General features: G+C 39.7%; 1 pseudogene across 1 annotated transcript; it reads right to left on the bottom strand.

The window, feature by feature from the left end:
- Positions 1–403: 403 nt before the first annotated feature.
- LOC148716917 (uncharacterized) lies at positions 404–20,941 on the bottom strand (annotated as a pseudogene). Its single transcript, XR_015995195.1, has 6 exons — positions 20,238–20,941; positions 16,642–17,004; positions 7,625–7,945; positions 4,222–4,419; positions 3,764–3,997; positions 404–939 (listed from the first exon to the last, which is right to left on the bottom strand). The product of XR_015995195.1 is annotated as an uncharacterized LOC148716917 (transcript).

Here is a 20,941-nt window from a genome sequence, read left to right as displayed (position 1 = left end):
GAGTCACTTTGAACTAAAAATTTACGTTTGTCCATGTGGACATGAGAAGATCTTACCATCTTCAATCATGAGTAATGATTCAGGAAAAATCATGTCACAATTCATGAGAAAAAAAAATACCCAATCCTACTTCTCATAAAAGTATAGGGGACCCTCAAAAACTATTCAATATTTCTTTAAGAAATTTAATGCATATGAACCTCTAAGAAAGCTCCCCTTTAAAGAAGCTTATTTTCTCAAAAAATGTCTTATAAACCTTAATCTCCAAAGAAATTACTGAGTAAGGAAACTTGCCTCTCCTTCTCTGTTGAATAAGGGAGAAGGTGCAAAATCCCTATCTATACGCAGACGACATGATTTAAGCAAAACTTCAACTTTGTAAGTTGACATAGGGCACTAAAGTTTAAGTTTCGTAACATATGCCATGTACATAAAAGTCCCACCGGTTTTCACCTGGCTCTGCCATGATCCATACATGGGCAGAGACTTAAGAGGTTTGATTTCCATTTTGAGGTTGCCTGCTTTTGTAAGACTCACCATTTGGCTTCCTTAAAGCCTTTTCAAGCTGTTCCCAGAAGTAAGGTTTCACATTGCAGTTTTGCCAATCCAGGTAGGTTGTGTCTTGAAGAGCAAAGGGTATTTCACAATTCTTATACATAACTGGTACAACCTGATGATATCGCACCCTGGAAAGTGCCTTTTGTAGCTCATGTTTACACCAATCACTCTTAATGAAGTCTGGAGAAAGTACTGCAATTGTTTTTTTACTGAAGCAAATTGCTTCAGTTATGTTTTGCATTATTGGTATCCCAATAGTGAAGGTCTTAAAGTCAATACAGCACGCAAAACCTCGTTTTTCGAGCTCGGCATGAAGTTCCTTCACCCAGTCAACATCTTTGTAACAGTAGCATATAAACACATCATGCTTTGCTTCATAATCTGAAAAAAGTCAAACCAGTTGTCAAGTTCCAACCATGTTTTTGACAAATGCACAACACATGCTTAAACCACAGCCTTTTTATTTTATAACTGATGCAATCACAAAGGAAGAAGTGAATTCAAAGTGAAAATACAAAATGAAAAAAATAGGTAAAAATGAAAAAAAAATTTAATAATGCAGCAACCCAGGTAATTGTGACATAAATTTTGCAAGGCAAAATGAATATGATTCAAGTTAACAAATTGAACTTAAGGGAGACAAATTTGCATTGAAGGCTGAATTCAGGAAAAAAGCATGCAGAATGTCAGTAACTGAAAGGGCAAAGTACCCTAAAAGCTGGAACGGTGAAATGGAGGAATGGCGGAAAATGACCCCAAATCCTAAAACACGGAACGGCGGGAAATGACCTCAAATTCTAAAACACGGGATGACAGAAAATGACCCCAAATTCTAAAACATGGAACGGATGTCAGGGCATCTTGTATGAATTTTGTACAAAGCATGTGAAAACTAACTTGACATACCACAATACAATACACAATTGTAACACACGTTTCCTGGTCACGTCTGCATTGATTTAATGAAACAATAATATCTCATATACTTGTAAGTGTGAGAACATCACAGGAACGTTTTCAGGCTTTTCGAAATATAACGACGTTCAGCCCCAGCTCCAAACTTAGACTAGCGTGAGAGCAAGCCCTCGTTACAAGCCCTTCAAATACGAGCGTTTCTTTGTCCACGAATAACTTTTAGGTCTTGAGTAACACTAGGTGAAGAGAGGTTTGCATGGGGTCATGCGCGTTGGAAAGTTAGCAGAAAGAAACCGTTAGGAAGAATTTGAAGAATTTCTTCGTGACAAGGTGTCCACAAACACCACCATCCTAGTATGAAATTTACAGCTTACATATCAGCGGAAGAAATAAACTTTCTGGACAAAAAAAAGGCTATTTTACCAATTCATTTAGTGGATTTCTTCTGTTCCTCAACAAATTGCAAATCGTCAACTCTATGGCGTTTAAATTTCCCTTCCTGAAAGGGAAGTGTAATTCTTTGTCTTTTCACACCATGAGAAATTCCCACGCGTGCGACCCCCCGCAAACCTCTCTTCGCCTGGTGTTACTCAAGGCCCAAAACTTATTCGTGGATGAAGTAACGCTCGTATTGAAGGGCCTGTAACGAGAGCTTGCTCTCACGCTAGTCTAAGCTTGGGGCTGGGGCTGAACAATGTTATATTTTGAGAAGCCTGAAAACGTTCCTGTGATGTCCTCACACTTACAAGCATTTGAGATATTTTTGTTTCATTAAATCCCTGCAGATGTGACCAGAAACCGTATCAAAGTCACAATTGTTTATTGTAATGTGGTATGTCAAGTTAGTTTTCATGCAACTTTTTATGCTGCGACTAAAACTCATGACAAATTTAGCATAATAAAAGGTAACTAAACAGGTTTACAACGCAAAAACGCAGCTATCTTTCATGTAGAATGGTTCATTATCATTCGTACCTCTCAGAAAAAGAAAACAAATTGATAACACTTAATTTTAGTCACGTGCATTATCGTCGTGGGGATGAATGAGCCAAGCGCTTGAGTGTCTTTGAACAAAATTTCGTATAACATGCGCTGACATCTGTTCTGTGTTTTAGAATTTGGGGTGATTTTCCATCCTTCTGTCTTTTAGAATTTGGGGTCATTTTCCGCCATTCCCCATTTTAGGATTTGGGGTCATTTTCCACCGTCCCATGTTTTAGGATTTGGGGTCATTTTCCACGGTCCCATGTTTTAGGATTTGGGGTGATTCTCTGCCGTTCCACACTCTAGGATTTGGGGTGATTTTCTGCCGTTCAGTGTTTTAGGAATTGGGGTCATCTTCCGCCATTCAGTGTTTCAGGATTTGGGGTCATTTTCCGCCGTTCCATGTTTTAGGATTTGGGGTCATTTTCTGCCATTGCACCGTTCCGGCTTTTAGGGTCGCCCAGCTGAAAAGGGAGGGGAGGTTTACATACCAACTAGATACTAGAGAACTAAATGACCAACATAACAACATAATCTATACTTTTTCAAATTTACTTCAGTGTTTAAATACCTGAAAGGGGGCTGGGGTTACATAATTTTTAACAGACTTAATAATATACATGAAAAAACTACTCAGTTCTGATTGGTTAAGATAAATGCAGTTTTCAGGTAATTCAGTGCAGAAAAAAGTTAATTCAGTGCAGAAGAGGGTTAATTCAGTGCAAAGAAAGTAACAAACCAGACATTCTGATTGGTCAATAATCAAACAAACTCACAGCATTACCAAACCCACTGAACAATTCCTTGAACTGTTTGGCTGGACTTTTAACTTTTTCGTGCCTCAAAGATGTGAAAATTTCATTTTAGTTATTGTTTTGATCGTACACAGTTGTTTTGACCGAATGCACAATGTCACTTGTAGGGTTTGAATAAATTATTTATGCACATGATGTGCGCTTGTCTTTTGCATAATTATGATAAGCTACCTTGTATTTTTTTCATGTATATTATTAATACATAATAACATGATTTCTCTCATGCAATTTGGAATAAATAAGCACTTGTAAATTTTTTCAGAGACCACAAATTGCACTCGCCCTTCAAGCTCATGCAATTTTGTTAATCTTTGAAAAAATTTACTCATGTTTATATATTCCAAATTGCACTCAAAATCATGTGATTACCTATACAAATAGCATTTTTTAATCAGTATTAAAATTCCTCCAGATGATAAATTATCAGCTGGGTATGAGTAAGATAATTTGTTGTAATAAACATTGCAAAATAAATGTTACTGATTAAATACCTATTTCTGGTGATTTTTTAAAAACCTCAGCACCTTCAGCATTCTCTGTATCTCCATTAAACATTGGCTGGCACGTGTAACACTCTGGATCATGTCTGTGTCCTAAGGAAGAGAACCACAGCAAACGCTTCTTTTTTGCGATAAATAACAATAGAAAAACCACAACTATGATGATAACCACACCAGAAGCCGTCCCTATGACAATCTTGGTGACATCTGTTGATGTTGGAGTCTCTGGTCAAAAAATGGAAGAGAAAATGAGTAATTCAAATTACACAAGTCAAAAAAAATATATATATATATATGAACTTCAAGTCATGAGATACAAAGGGAGAGGTTATAGTTTCAGTTTTTTATCTGAATGTTTGAGGAGGTTGCGGGCTCTCTCTTGAGACAGAGAAAAGAAAGTAGGGCAAATTATTCTCTCTAACATTGGTTTGCAGAGCCAGTACCTTTACCTGGGCTTTTTTCCGGACAGTCGGCTTCATCTAAAATTGGTCGAACACCACCTAGATTCTTTGATGATTTAGTAAAGAAAGGACAAGGTTTACACGCTTCTTCAGATGACTGGCCAATGTTTGGCTGGTATGTTCCCTGAGGACATTGAATGCGACCACTTTCTCCTGGAGGGCAATAAAAACCGGCTGGACATGGCTCTACAATATAATTCAAAACAACAGTTATCTTCAGCTTGTAAGTTTTGTTTTTCCAGTGTACACATACAAGTAATTTACAAATGCCAAAGGAGGGGATTCCCTTAAGACACCCCGTGGAAAATAAAACATACAAGCTAAAAAAAGTACATCTAGATGGCTCTGAGCTAAACCTATTTGAAATTCACCATTTGGTGGCCATAAAAACAAACAATTAGTCCTTGGAAATAAAAAAATTCAAAGAAAGACAATGACTGTGCCTTAAGAATTTAAGAAGAAGCAAATAAATTTGTGTAAGACAACAATGAGAATGTTTTTCTCATTTGACGCTGAAGCATAAACACCTTGTAATCAAAACATCACAACTTCTTTCATATTGTCGAAACACAAGTTACCAAACTGGCACCTCTTGCTTAGCTATCGATCTATCGATTAATTGCCGTGGAATATGCCAATTACCCTTTAAAATGCACCCTTACCCCAAAGGGTGCCACAAAGGTTACATTTCACTTTTGAAAAGTTAATAAAAAATAGTAAAATGCGTCAGTTCTTTTGAAATTTTAACATAACACGAACGAAACACTGATAGACCCATGCACGCTTTAATTACGACTTTTTCAGCATTCCTCAACGAGTCATTACTTGAGATACAAAAGGTTACAAAAGTGGTGCGCTTTACGCCTAGAGAGAGAGAGAGAAAGAGAGAGAGAGAGAGAGAGAGAGAGAGAGAGAGAGAGAGAGAGCCTATACAATGTCAGTTTAGATAGCCCGCCTAGAATAGCTTTGCCAACTGCAGGCTACAAAGGCCTTTATTTCTGCAATTTCAAATATAAAGTCAATGTTGCTGTTGTTGTTGTCTCCTTCCTATCCAGTCAACTCAGTCCAATATTCTGTTAAGGGATTTTCAATTCTTCTCCCAATATCAAAGATAGCTAGTATTTTCAAAGCATGAAAACTGTGAAAGATTAATTCAGATTTCCTGACATTATCCATGCAAACAGGTGTTTTGGATTTACAATATATAATAAGGAATAAGATATTGTCAAGTATGATACAGTCAATCTTAGTATTAGTTAACGTTTAACTGCAAAACTGCAAAAACATTTGATCAAAACCAAATAACCACATGAAAAGCCATCAAAACCAAAAATATCCCTGTTAGGGAAGGTACGTTTTTGATGGGGGGGGGGGGTGGGCCGGGGTATTTTAGAAATTTTTCACCAAAAAAGTCGTGACCATCCCACTTTCCAGATTGGATTAATGCATGACCCTTCATAAATGCCTAAACAAAAAGGATCTGACCCTCCCCCTACCCCCTCCAAGACAAAAATAAACGGAAGTGAAAATAACTCACCGGAAGTGTTGCTGACATAACCGTGTCTGCGCACAAAGCAGTTAATTGCGTGGCGTTGCACGGTCAAAACTTGAAAATGGGCAAGGATGTGCGAGGAATAGAAAGAGGGAAATACGCTTGTGGAGAATGCCAGGATTTCATGAGGTCAGATGGAGCAACTTGTGGCTATTGTGGCTGTTTGCCGACTCGCCATTTTAAAAAGGATGCCCGTTACTCCTCTGACTCTGTTGGTAGCACATCGGGTGTGGGAACAAGTGAAAGTACAAGTCCAGAGAAGTGGAAAGATGAAGATCTGGGGTGGTTCCCGAACCCAAAGGGCGAATAAACTGAGTTCTCAAATAGCATTTTGTGAGAAAGATAAGCTTTATATGGAGTATAGGCGAATGTCGTGTAAAGAGAGAAGTGGCAAACTATGTAAATTTTGCGAGAGGGATGAGACTACCAGCGCTCCACTTCCAACTCGATGACCATATCCAGACTATGGCAGGCTACCAAACTTCTATTGTCTCTCTTGGGGTGCAACTCCCACCGATGGCCGTGAGCCGGATGACTTCCAGCCTCGAGCTCAGATTAAGCGAATGTTTGAGGAAAGTGAACTAATCAATAGGGACAGTGAGGCTATTAGAATGTTTTCGGATAAATACATTGTCCCTGAAAAGCTTGTAGCAGAGTATGTTGAGCACCTTGCCCAGACAAAAATGCGCAAGGAGAAAAAGAAAGAGGAGACTGAAACTGGAGCGAATGGAACGGCTGAACTGGGAGTACAGTGGCATTGACTGGGTTGGACTGTGCAACTCCGATAAGCTGTCGTCGTTGAGGGTGGACGAACTATCCTTGTACTTTTCCCATCACAAGATCACCTTCAACGGGAAGAAAGCTGAAAAAGTCGCAATGATAAAAGTGCACATTGGTAGCTTGCTGTACAATTTAATGGGGCGTCAACAACCTTGGAAGCCCCCACTCATAAATGTACAGCAACAAGTGATCTCGTCACTTTCCGAGGTGGAAACTGACTCGCAAAATGATGTAGTAGATCGAGTTGTCGGTTCAAGTCCGAGTAGCTCAAGTAACGAATCGTAACCGGACACTAATTTTATACCAGAACCCCGCGCGGAAACATTACCGACGTCAAAATATGGACGAAAGCGGGCACGGATCGAGAGAGACAATTACGTTAGTTGGGACAAGATAGTTTTTTGACATAATATCTCGACATCTGCTTAAAATGATGTAGATTGATTTAGACTGGCAGCTTTGCTTGTATATATAACTTTTAGGTTTCATGATACACTTCGCGTGTTTGGTAACAAATAATTAAAAGTCAACTAACCGACATGGAGTAGTTTTTTCCTTGCCAAAAAAAAAAAAGCTATGACCCTCCGGACCCTCCGCCGGCTGCGTATCAAACAGGTTTGTAAAATATTTACTAATGACCCTCCCCTCCGAAGCCCCGGCCCACCCCTCCCAATAAAAAACGTACCTTCTTTTATCAAAACCGTAATCTATCTGATGTAGTGGTGACAAGATCATGCAATTGCCACTCACATGGAAAAAAAAAACATGAACCCATATAGGAAAAATGGAACACAACATATTAGGATAATCTGAAAATCCCATTAGTATTTTTGACAAACACCAAATGCTCAAAAAATGGAAATTCTGCAAACTGTAATGAACACCAAAACCGAAGTTTTTTGGGGAGAAAAACCTACAAAAGCACACACAGAGAGAGAGAGAGAGAGAAGCACAGTAAGATGAGGGGTACAAATAAATTAACACATAATTCTTCACTAAATGGAGTAAATGGTACTCTATAACCAAATACTAAGTAAATATAAGAGTAATTTACCATACCAACTTCAAGAAGAACTGTTCTGAATGACGTCCTGCCATATCCATGGGCCCGACACGTGTAGTTTCCAGCATCTTCCATTGTGATGTTCTTAATTTCCAGTTTAGTAAGTAAGAGGCTAGGCTTATCTTTTTCTATTATATGATGATACTCATACTTCAGTTGATCATTATCCTCCTCTAACTCTGTGCCATTCTTCAAAACTGAACCAGCTTTTGATGAATCAGAGCTTCGGATGCTACAGGTTATGTTAGCTGTGGTTCCAATGAAGACTGTGTCCCCAGGTTCAGGTCTTGCAGACTCTATAACTGGGGCACTTTTTACTAAAATTAAACAGAGGACTCTGTAGGAATCAATTGTTACTGCAACCTTTTCCTCTAAATCAAAGCCAAGTTAATTAAAGTATCTTCAGTGATAATAAAATGCAAGTTAATGTAATCCTGAACAGCATGCAGTTCTAGTCCACTGCATCAGCACTAGCAACAAATATTTGCGAGCAAGTTTAAAGACTTTTTCTGCATTTTTTTTTTTCGTTCTCCTATATTCATGGTACAGCGTATGTGGAAGAGTCGCTGAAGAAGTTTGGGGCAAAAATTCCACATTCTCCACTAGAGGACTGATTCCTCAGAAAAATAAGTTTTTAAACAATTCTTTTTAAACTTTACCAATTACAACCATCAACAATGAGCAAATTTAAAGACTTTTTACTAAGCTATTTGGCTGTCTCACAAAGATCTTACCAGAAAAATAACGGCAAATAGTATGGACGTGTTTTAGAGTGTTCTCATAAAAATCCCTTCCCATCGAAAGCAGGCCAGGTTTAGAGCGCCAGAGCATCCTTAATTAAAGAAATGTCTAGTATACTTTGCAGATTGTCAAGCAGTTTTGCAAGACTACTTGGCGTCTCTGAGCGGGAGTTTTAGCTGAGTTGATTTTGATTTTGTTTGGATGTGCAAGCGATTTGTGTCTTGGCGGATCATGGCGAATCAATGATGCTGCGACTGATTATTACTTCTATGCAGTAAATGGTTTGAACCCGGGGGTAACATGTGAAGGTGTAGTCTGATCGTCCGGGTGAGTGTAGTCCTGAGAAGGACTGTTGTCGGTGGTAGTGACTGACGTCGTCGTACAACAATGACTTCATCGGACGAAACACTCACCGACCCACTACCACTACCGAAACAAACGACACCGCAACCCCTACGACTACAGCAACCGTACCGTTCATAAAAGGCATGTCTGAAAACATCTCGCGCATCTTACTATCCTTCAATATCCGCGTCGCCCAGAAACCCATCACCACACTACGTCAGTTACTAACCAACGTTAAAGACAAAGACGAACCGAGGAACAGACAGGGAACGATTTATAAGATCAATTGTTCCGACTGCCAAGCCTCCTACATCGGTGAGGCTGGCAGAAACCCCACAACAAGACTGACTGAACACAGACGGGCGACGAGGAAAGGTGATGTCAGCAATCACATTGCTAAACACCATCGACTTACCAACCACAACATTGACTAGGACTCTGCGCAATGCCTAACCTACAGCACTGACTATTTTCAACGACTGACTCTGGAAAGCTGGTTTACTAACTTAGAACAGACTCCCCTAAACAGATGTCAAAAACTACCCGCTCCATGCAAACGACTCATTCACGACATAAACATCACAAACGACCGAAAAAGAACGACTTAACTTTACCGACAGATCGAAACAGACAAATCACGACTGTCTTACAGCCAATAACATCACGGCAAAACCAACCGATAATCTCACACGAACTGGAATAAGAACATTCTACTGACACCAATCATTCACTTGACTCCGATGATGACTTCCGCACAGGTTGTCGAAACGTCAGTCACTACCACCGACAACAGTCCTTCTCAGGACTACACTCACCCGGACGATCAGACTACACCTTCACATCCTACTTCTATGCTCGTCACCGGTCTGTTGAACGTCTGCTACGAAGAAGATCCATTTTTATTTTACGGGCCTTGTTCTGTTGTGAGATGGGAGGCGAGACAAGTAGCCGAAACTTTGAAAAACATCAGGCAGCATCAAGCTGTGGCCGCGGAAAAGCATCTTTAAATTCGAGGGTTCAATACACAGCGAACGGGAATAGTACTTTTCAACTTCAACGCATCATTAACGCGGGAGACGTTCAAACAAACCCTGGACCGAGCAACAGCATGAAACAACCGAAACAACCGAAATATCCCTGCAAGCAGTGCAGCAAGAACGTTCGATCGAATCAAGATTCCCCGCTGTGTGCCGATTGTAATTCATGGGTGCATGCCAAATGCCTAGGTTTAACCAAGGCTGCCTTCAAGTACTACTTGGATTATCCTTATATTGATTGGACTTGCTTATCGTAGAGTCTTCTCTTCGCGAACGGATTACCCGTTTCAAACAGATGCTAACAACTGCAACTAACATCACGATGGAAGCGAGCTACTCTGAAAATGCATGACTATGTTAATACACCGAATGCAAATACGGCGTCCAATTTGAATTGCCATTGTTCTGGACTCACTAACCTCGTCTTCACGTGGAAATACAAAAGGATTATTACATGTGTGAGAGGCTCCTCAGTCCAGAACAATGGCAATTCAAATTGGACGCCATATTTGCATTTGGTGTGTAAAAACCTTCCGAATTCCCAGGTGAGCTCGATTCTGGAAGAAAGGAAAAACAATCCAAGCGGCGCTTTTGTTGCACATCTGAATATTAATACCATACAAAACAAGTTCAAAGAACTAAAATTACTGAACGATAAACTGAAAGCGCATATATTTATTGTATCGGAAACTAAAATTGATCGCTCGTATCCGGACGACCAGTTCAGTCTACAAGGATACCGGCTTTATCGCAAAGACAGAGCCAAAGGAGGAGGCAGGCTTATCGCCTACTTTTCTACAGCCATACTCTCTAAAAAACTGAAACTGCCAGAAGCCTACAAGACGCTGAAAGCATAGATTAACTATGCTGAAAGCTATAGCGGTAGAATGCAATACTGGTAAGAGAGAAATACTGTTCCTAGCGCTTGATAGACCGCCTAAACAATCCAGAAAGAATAATGACCCCAGGGGTACAAACTATCAACAAAACGTTGGGGACGAAATGAATGACATTTGTCAATGGGCATGTCTTCAAAAGCAGTGCATAGTTATTCTAGTTGACTTGAACATGGATCGACTTACTCCTAACCGAGGTAAGGGGAAGATGCTGAGAGATCTGGAGCAATTATACAACCTGACATGCCTACTAACTGAGCCTACCAGAGTTACAACGTATTCCCAAACGCTCTTGGACGTGTTGCTCACCAACACCCTATAGATGTTTACAAGATGCGGAGTGTATCATCCCGAAATAAGCGACCACTGTTTGATTTATGGAGAACTGACTGATAAAGCTTGCAAGCATAAGCCTAAGACCATAACATTTAGGCAAACTAAGAATACTGACTTCGAATTGTTTAACGAAGCCCTAATTAATGCACCTTGATACGTCAGTGACATCTTCACCTGTGTAGATGACAAATATGATTATTGGAGAGGACTTTTTGAAAATATTGTTAATTTGTGTCTTGGCGGATCATGGCGAATCAATGATGCTGCGACTGATTATTACTTCTATGCAGTAAATGGTTTGAACCCGGGGGTAACATGTGAAGGTGTAGTCTGATCGTCCGGGTGAGTGTAGTCCTGAGAAGGACTGTTGTCGGTGGTAGTGACTGACGTCGTCGTACAACAATGACTTCATCGGACGAAACACTCACCGACCCACTACCACTACCGAAACAAACGACACCGCAACCCCTACGACTACAGCAACCGTACCGTTCATAAAAGGCATGTCTGAAAACATCTCGCGCATCTTACTATCCTTCAATATCCGCGTCGCCCAGAAACCCATCACCACACTACGTCAGTTACTAACCAACGTTAAAGACAAAGACGAACCGAGGAACAGACAGGGAACGATTTATAAGATCAATTGTTCCGACTGCCAAGCCTCCTACATCGGTGAGGCTGGCAGAAACCCCACAACAAGACTGACTGAACACAGACGGGCGACGAGGAAAGGTGATGTCAGCAATCACATTGCTAAACACCATCGACTTACCAACCACAACATTGACTAGGACTCTGCGCAATGCCTAACCTACAGCACTGACTATTTTCAACGACTGACTCTGGAAAGCTGGTTTACTAACTTAGAACAGACTCCCCTAAACAGATGTCAAAAACTACCCGCTCCATGCAAACGACTCATTCACGACATAAACATCACAAACGACCGAAAAAGAACGACTTAACTTTACCGACAGATCGAAACAGACAAATCACGACTGTCTTACAGCCAATAACATCACGGCAAAACCAACCGATAATCTCACACGAACTGGAATAAGAACATTCTACTGACACCAATCATTCACTTGACTCCGATGATGACTTCCGCACAGGTTGTCGAAACGTCAGTCACTACCACCGACAACAGTCCTTCTCAGGACTACACTCACCCGGACGATCAGACTACACCTTCACATCCTACTTCTATGCTCGTCACCGGTCTGTTGAACGTCTGCTACGAAGAAGATCCATTTTTATTTTACGGGCCTTGTTCTGTTGTGAGATGGGAGGCGAGACAAGTAGCCGAAACTTTGAAAAACATCAGGCAGCATCAAGCTGTGGCCGCGGAAAAGCATCTTTAAATTCGAGGGTTCAATACACAGCGAACGGGAATAGTACTTTTCAACTTCAACGCATCATTAACGCGGGAGACGTTCAAACAAACCCTGGACCGAGCAACAGCATGAAACAACCGAAACAACCGAAATATCCCTGCAAGCAGTGCAGCAAGAACGTTCGATCGAATCAAGATTCCCCGCTGTGTGCCGATTGTAATTCATGGGTGCATGCCAAATGCCTAGGTTTAACCAAGGCTGCCTTCAAGTACTACTTGGATTATCCTTATATTGATTGGACTTGCTTATCGTAGAGTCTTCTCTTCGCGAACGGATTACCCGTTTCAAACAGATGCTAACAACTGCAACTAACATCACGATGGAAGCGAGCTACTCTGAAAATGCATGACTATGTTAATACACCGAATGCAAATACGGCGTCCAATTTGAATTGCCATTGTTCTGGACTCACTAACCTCGTCTTCACGTGGAAATACAAAAGGATTATTACATGTGTGAGAGGCTCCTCAGTCCAGAACAATGGCAATTCAAATTGGACGCCATATTTGCATTTGGTGTGTAAAAACCTTCCGAATTCCCAGGTGAGCTCGATTCTGGAAGAAAGGAAAAACAATCCAAGCGGCGCTTTTGTTGCACATCTGAATATTAATACCATACAAAACAAGTTCAAAGAACTAAAATTACTGAACGATAAACTGAAAGCGCATATATTTATTGTATCGGAAACTAAAATTGATCGCTCGTATCCGGACGACCAGTTCAGTCTACAAGGATACCGGCTTTATCGCAAAGACAGAGCCAAAGGAGGAGGCAGGCTTATCGCCTACTTTTCTACAGCCATACTCTCTAAAAAACTGAAACTGCCAGAAGCCTACAAGACGCTGAAAGCATAGATTAACTATGCTGAAAGCTATAGCGGTAGAATGCAATACTGGTAAGAGAGAAATACTGTTCCTAGCGCTTGATAGACCGCCTAAACAATCCAGAAAGAATAATGACCCCAGGGGTACAAACTATCAACAAAACGTTGGGGACGAAATGAATGACATTTGTCAATGGGCATGTCTTCAAAAGCAGTGCATAGTTATTCTAGTTGACTTGAACATGGATCGACTTACTCCTAACCGAGGTAAGGGGAAGATGCTGAGAGATCTGGAGCAATTATACAACCTGACATGCCTACTAACTGAGCCTACCAGAGTTACAACGTATTCCCAAACGCTCTTGGACGTGTTGCTCACCAACACCCTATAGATGTTTACAAGATGCGGAGTGTATCATCCCGAAATAAGCGACCACTGTTTGATTTATGGAGAACTGACTGATAAAGCTTGCAAGCATAAGCCTAAGACCATAACATTTAGGCAAACTAAGAATACTGACTTCGAATTGTTTAACGAAGCCCTAATTAATGCACCTTGATACGTCAGTGACATCTTCACCTGTGTAGATGACAAATATGATTATTGGAGAGGACTTTTTGAAAATATTGTTAATCGGCATGCGCCAATCACAAGGAAAAGAGTAAGGGAAAAGGATATCCCTTACATGACACAGGAATGGAAAAGGGCTCTGAGAAACAAAAGGAAGTACGCTAAAAAGTTTGCTGAAGACCGCACCGCTGAGAATCTAGAACTGAAAAGGAAATATCAAAATATAGCTACACGAGAGCGTAGACAAGCAATCAAAGCATACTGGTATACTAAGGCGGACGAACACAAATCAAGACCATCGAAATTCTATGACACGTTCAAGCCTTTTATCAGCAATAAGAGTAAAGAATCGGCAACAATACACCTTAAAACGTAGGGAGATAATGCCGTTAGGGATCAAACGGAAGTGGCAGAGATACTAGCCAAATATTTCACTAATGTGGCACTGAGTATTGGTGGAGACCACGTGAATAACATCACAGAAGAGGATCTCAGCGACCACAGCAGTGTTAAGACCATACGAAGAAGCCCACAAAGGATCCAATTTTGAATTCAAGCTCTTCTTAGTCGCTGAAGTAGAACAGGCACTGGAAAAGATCAATCCAAAGAAGTCCAGCGGATGGGACACAGGAATACAACCAAAATTACTTAAGAATATGTGGCTAAGGGAACCGAGCAGCATCGTTAACCATCCTCTATAACAACTGCATAGAGCATGGTACCTGGCCCAGTGCATAGACAAAGGGGTGAGTGGACACCTGTATTTAAAAAGGGAGATCGACAGGATGCTAGAAATTATCGCCCTATCACCTCCCTTATAGCTGTCGACAATATATCTGAACTCCTGTTCAGCAATCAGGTGACAAGCCATTATGATGAAATTTTGTACTACAGAACGACAGCTTACAGAAAGAGACATTGTTGCGAAACAACCTTGCTTATGCTGATTGCGGACTGGAAACAGGCTGTTGATGGCAAGCAACTGGTATCAGTACTATCTACAGATATGAGTAAGGCCTTCGATTCTCTCAGCCACTCTCTGACAGTAAAGAAACTAGAGGCTTAATTATGGATTTGGAAGACGATCACTTAACCTTATGCGATCATTTCTTGCGGACAGACTAAACCAAGTAAAAATGTGTGATGCTACTAGCGACTGGATAAAGATGGAACGGGGATGCCCTCAAGGATCGTCTTTCGGTCCCTTACTATGGAACATCTACCAGAACGATATGTCAGCTCATGTCAAAGACGTAAATTTAACAATGTCTGCTGATGACCATCAAATGTACGTCAAAGGAAGGGAACATGAAATAGTACGATGCAGAATGAAAACACAGGGCCAAAAAGCACTGTCATGGTATTAGAACAATTTTCGACTGGCCAATCCAGACAAGTTTCAGTCTCTAAACATCAATCCACGAAAACTCGCTAAAGATAAGAGCGACAAACGCTGAGTATAAACGATCTAGCTAATGCGAACACAGAACCAATCAAACTACGAGGAGTTCATATAGATGAAAATCTCAACTTCACTGAGCATATTAGCAAATTATGTACCAAGGCAAGCCAGAAAGTTGGAGTACTCTCACGTCTTTGGAACTTAATACACTGCAAGGCCAAGCTATTATTGTAGAAATCTTTTATACTGCCATATTTAACTTACTGCTATCTAACCTGGCATTTTTGCAAATCATCTGACAAAAGAAGTTAGAACGATTACAAGAACGAGCCCTAGGGGTTATTTATAAATCCCACTCTGCTACATATGAAGAACTCCTAGGGCGTGCTGATATACCTACCCTCTTTATATAATAGACGGCTTCAGGATATCACAGTAATTATGTACAAAGTCAAATATGGTCTTTTACCCGACTGCGTTTCTGAATTATTTGTTAGCAAAGGCTCTTCAAATTCGCTACGGAATAGTCACTGTGACTTTGTATCACCACATTTTGAAACTATTTGCTATTGCAAGCACTCTGTCAGATATCTCGGGCCATTTTTGTGGTCAAAACTCACTAAAAATCAAAGGGATTCGCCAAGTTTATGTGTTTTCATAAACAAAATAAGAAAACTGAACCTAGACGAGATTGTAATTAATAACAGCAATTGCTGTAATCTTTGTAGTCAATAGTAATATTTTAGCTCTCTAAACTTTAAATCTTTAATCATTTTCGTGCAAATATATAATTTTTATAAGTGTATTTTAATTATAGTGTCACCAATTAGTCTCCTTAGGCTAAACACATTGACACTTAAAGGTCTTCCTTACTTAAGGCAGTTTGGAAAAATAATTGATTCAAATCAAGTGCACAATTAGCTTTCAAAATTTTGTTTGAATGTCCAAACCTTTTTCAAGGCCCCAAAAATAACTTTCCAGTTTTCTCTGGCTGTATTTTCACAAATTCAAGGCTCTCCACCATTATCCAACTGCATTTACATGGCACCGAGGACATTGTAACTCATCATTTAATGTCTTACGATTAAAATACAATAGCTGGCCATACCCTTGCCACAATAAATACCCTATTTACTGAGAGATCAAAACTTTTAGCTTTTTTCACTCCCTATTATCATCATCTCCAATTGTTCCTTGCTTTCTTGAGCAGAGAAAAGCATCAATCTCCTGAGATCATTTCACTTGATTAAAGACAACAGTTTCCTAAACCTGTCAGACACACATTAATTAAAGAGATAACTCTATATAGCACTAGAATATAGCACTAGCCTGCTCAGTCTGTATTATAATTTAAGGATAACAGGGGATGACCTGGCTGAGCTACATGTGTTATACGTGGGCTCTGAGGGGGGAAAGCTTGCTCCAAAGATTACAGTACAAACCTTTACAGGTGGTTACCTACCATTCACATTTAACTTAACACGAGCTGACGCCTGTTTCCCCTTCTCGTTTGTCACAACACACGTGTAGTTTCCTTCGTCACTTTTTGAAATGTATTTGACTTCTAAATTTCGTTTGCAAGATGCAAATGAATGATACCACTTTTTCCCCAGAGGTTTGCCATTAAACAGCCAAGTTACATTTGCTGAAAAGTTTGAATGGACTTGGCATTTAAATGTGGGGCTGTCATCCACAACACGTGTTATACTACTTCCACTGATCATCTGTGCTTGGGGGTCTTTATCAGAGGTGTGGGGGGATCCTGGTATGATTCCATTCATACAATTTCCAGTGTCACGTCTGTGCCGCTTTGATGAAAAGTTCACTAAATTAGACAGCAACCAAATGATTAATCATTACTATACTCTTACTATGGTGAGCCACACAGAAGATCGGGAGACTTATTCTGTATCCAGGAGACTACTGGATAATCCAGAAGAGTTGGCATGTATGCAATTATTCTTTCCATACAACACACCCTACTTGAAATAATATCTATAAACAATGCCCTCAGTGAAACATGTTTGTTAAATTACTTTTTATTAATTGGAAAATTATTTCTGACGTAGCTGTAGGTTTCACCTCATAGCAAGTTTGCCCGACCACCTTTGTCCCCTGCAGTAACACAAGTTTGCCCCTGCCTTTAATATTTTGCCCCCAAAATGTCTCAAGTTATCTAATATTTTGACCAACATGGAAATTCAAATTGAAACCACAACAAAGTTAGATCAACATGCAAATAGCAAGCTGTGTTAACCAACACACAACTATTGCACCAGTGCTGCAAAGCCCCTCTGGCCTTGAACTAACTGGTTTAACACCATTTTATGATGACACTTGCAACAAAATTAAAAAACTAGTCATATGAACAATGTAAAGTAGAACCCCACTAATTCAAACTCGATTACATCAAACTCCCTATTTACTCAAAATACTTTTACTTTCCCTTGAGCTTCGGTCAAATTTTCCCTGAAAACTTAAACTTTGACTAACAACCTTGGTTAATAGACATCAAAGTTTCAAGAGAGAGCTGATTAGCACATCCCAATCTTTATTTACAATTGATAATACCATGCTAACTTTTATAAAAACATAAAATATTTAGTTTAACTTCCAAAACCGAAAGTCTTCCTTGTCACGGTTTGAACCATCTACCACCCAGAAGTGAAAAGTAAATAATTATTCCATATGATTCCTGTATGTTCTCTTACAAGCATGTTAAGACAACAGAAAAGCTTATCTGCTACATAACACTGTTATCTTGATGTCACACCAATTTCCTTTGCCTAATTCACAAGAAATACTAGCACTCAGTAGGGAGAATTACTTGTCGATTCTAGGGAGTTAAAGTTTTAACCCCATTATGGACATGTGCAACCAAACTTTCCTTGATTACCCACCCAAGGGGAAGATTTAGGGCCTAATGGCACAGGTTAAACAAAACGTAAAATTTTCATTTAAAGCTATGAAAACTGGATTTTGTATTTTAAGGAACAGAGCATGTTTTAATATATTGGAATAGATTGGGTCACTCAGTGGACTAAGTCCTACATTTACAATTTGTACAAGAGGTAAATAAAAATAATGAATACTTATCCACTTTCATTTATGATATCAAATTGTTTAATATTTCACTTTATTATATGGCTATGTCTCACAAGGACTGGGAACTACCGAATTCACGAATTTGATTGGCTGAAATCAATATTGAAAGCGGTCTAGATTTTCCCATCTAGACTGGCATCTAGACCGGTCTAGAAAAAAAGGTACAAAGAATATAAAAAATTGGCACATAAGACACAGCCATATAATAAACATCTTATTAACTGACCTAGGTCGGTCTGTATGGGAGAATCTTGACCTCGGTCAAGATTCTCCCATATAGACCTCCCGCTCGGTCATTAAGAACTAAATGTAAAGAACTGAATATATTATTGATTCACAAAAACAATCCAAACGGAGGGTATGGTAAGCAGCCATATGATAAGTCAGAAATCCAGTTTACAAATTCATGCCTGCAAATTCATCACAACAATAATTTTGGGGTTAAAAAAATTCTGCTTGTATGTAAATGAAACTTCCATTCAAAGAACTCTTTGATCCCAAGATCTAACTGTTTATTCCCCACTCCACCTGCTACGGATTTCCTTGAAAAATAGTTATCAGAATTTAATATTAGATCAGGACAAAAACTTCGACCTGATAAGACCATGATTGCCCATAAAGTAGCTGGTAACGCTAGGTGTAAACTCCAAGTTAAAAAAAAGTATTGTACCATATATATATTCTCATTACCTGTTTGCTGGGTAATGTATGGATATTGCGGGGGAAAGTATTACAGAATGTCACCTCATACATGTATTACCTAAGTGAGAGCAATAAAACATTCCCGGATCTTGTTCCATACGGTCTTATTTAGCTGATGCAGGTGCTCTGAGTGAAATTCTTTTATCCATTGCAATCCTACCCCATCATGACAGAAGAAATGAACTTAACAGGAAGATACATGTTCATCACTTCTGGGAGGTAAAGGCTTACAAAATTAAGGCCTTGAATCTGGGACAACATATTTCAGGTTTTAAGAAATTTGCCTTATCTTTTTCATCATTAATACCATCATTTTTGGCAATTCCTCAAGCTCTACTTTTCTTTGAAGGTTTTGAAGTAATATCAAATCAATTATTAATCTTGGAACTATAATTTGACGTTGCAAGTGTGAAATAGTGTCCCCCTCCTTGATCACTTTATATACTTTTCGAATTGCGCAACTAATTTCAAATCGGCCAAACTGGCTATAGAGTCTACTCAACAGCTTAACAAATTTCACACGATTAAGATCTCCACACGTTTAATCATTATAATAAGCTTTACGAATGACATTAAAGTAGCACCTTAATTTTAAAGTGCACCTAAACCCAAACTACTTTTTTCGCTTAACGAAATAAGCGTATATTTTGGAGTATTTCTGTGCAAATTTTTTTTTATTTGCTCAAATCTTTAATTTAACTGTGCCTAGTCAAAATACAGAAAATTGGCCGCCATCTTGGCTCACGACCGAGTTTAAAGAGGAATGGTTCTATCAGGTAATGTGACGTCAAATCGAGAACACAAAAGTCTGCATTTCACACATTGTCACTTGTTTGGGAAGGTTGTAGTCGATATTGTCCGAAAATATGCCGTCTAAGTGTGTTGTAGGAGGATGTAGCAACGCGCGAAATTTGCAAGAGGTTATCGCGCTTCATAAATTCCTTATACAACACACCTAGTCGGCATATTTCGGAAAATATCGACGACAACCTTCCGAAACAAGCGAAAATGTGTGAAATGCGGACTTTCGTGTTCTCGATTTGACGTCACATTACCCGCTAGAACCATTCCTCTTTAAACTCGGTCGTGAGCCAAGATGGCGGCCGATTTTCCGTATTTTGACTGGGCACAGAAAATTGAAGATTTAAGCAAATAAAAAAATTTATGCACAGAAATACTCCCAAAAATACGCTTATTTCGTTAAGCGAAAAAAAATTTTGGGTTTAGGTGCACTTTAATATACAAGCTCACCTTTTCCACACTCCTCTGAGAATAAAGCTTTTCCCTGGCAAAGCGGATTATTGGAATGGTTTTGGTCACTACATGTTACTACAAGCACATGGCCAGTCATTCCTCGCCTGTCCTTGCAAGGGCAAAGAACCGTTTGTTTACGGCATTGTGATCTCTGTTCCCGTTCTTCCAAAATAGCTGAGGTAAATCCCGCTCCGCAAAAGAGGAAAAGCAAGAGAAGTTTTTTCGCAACCATAGATCGGTTGACAGGTCTAGATCTTATCAAAACTTCTCGTAAATAACGGAAAGAGTATGAAGTTCCCTTTTCTGGGCCTGCTCGAATATCAAAATAGTTTTAGATGACGGGTACTTGCATCGCGTAAAGAAATCGAGTCAACAGCTCTGAAATACGGTTTCCTCTTTGCAATCTGAAAGAAAACGTTCGCGACGGTCACCGTAGAAGGTAACCAAGCTAAAGTAGTGGAGGTTTGTTAAAAAGCTCTATAAATCTTCTTCTGTTACGGCCTGGAACCAAGGTATATATTTAAAACTAATCAGACAGATGGTGATCCCAGAGCCAATTAAGGAAAGCAAGAACGTGACTCGCAAAAGTTATCAGGCAGATGGTGATCCCAAAGCCAATTAGGGAAAAGCAAGAACGTCGCTCGCAAAATTTATCAACGTCAACTGAATTCGGAAAATTAAAATAATACTTTCACCTGCTT

The sequence above is a fragment of the Stylophora pistillata genome, chromosome 14 (assembly GCF_964205215.1).
Source record: "Stylophora pistillata chromosome 14, jaStyPist1.2, whole genome shotgun sequence".
NCBI classification, from domain to species: domain Eukaryota; kingdom Metazoa; phylum Cnidaria; class Anthozoa; order Scleractinia; family Pocilloporidae; genus Stylophora; species Stylophora pistillata.
Note: the sequence above shows the minus strand (reverse complement) of the source record. Positions and strands in the feature narration are given on the sequence as shown.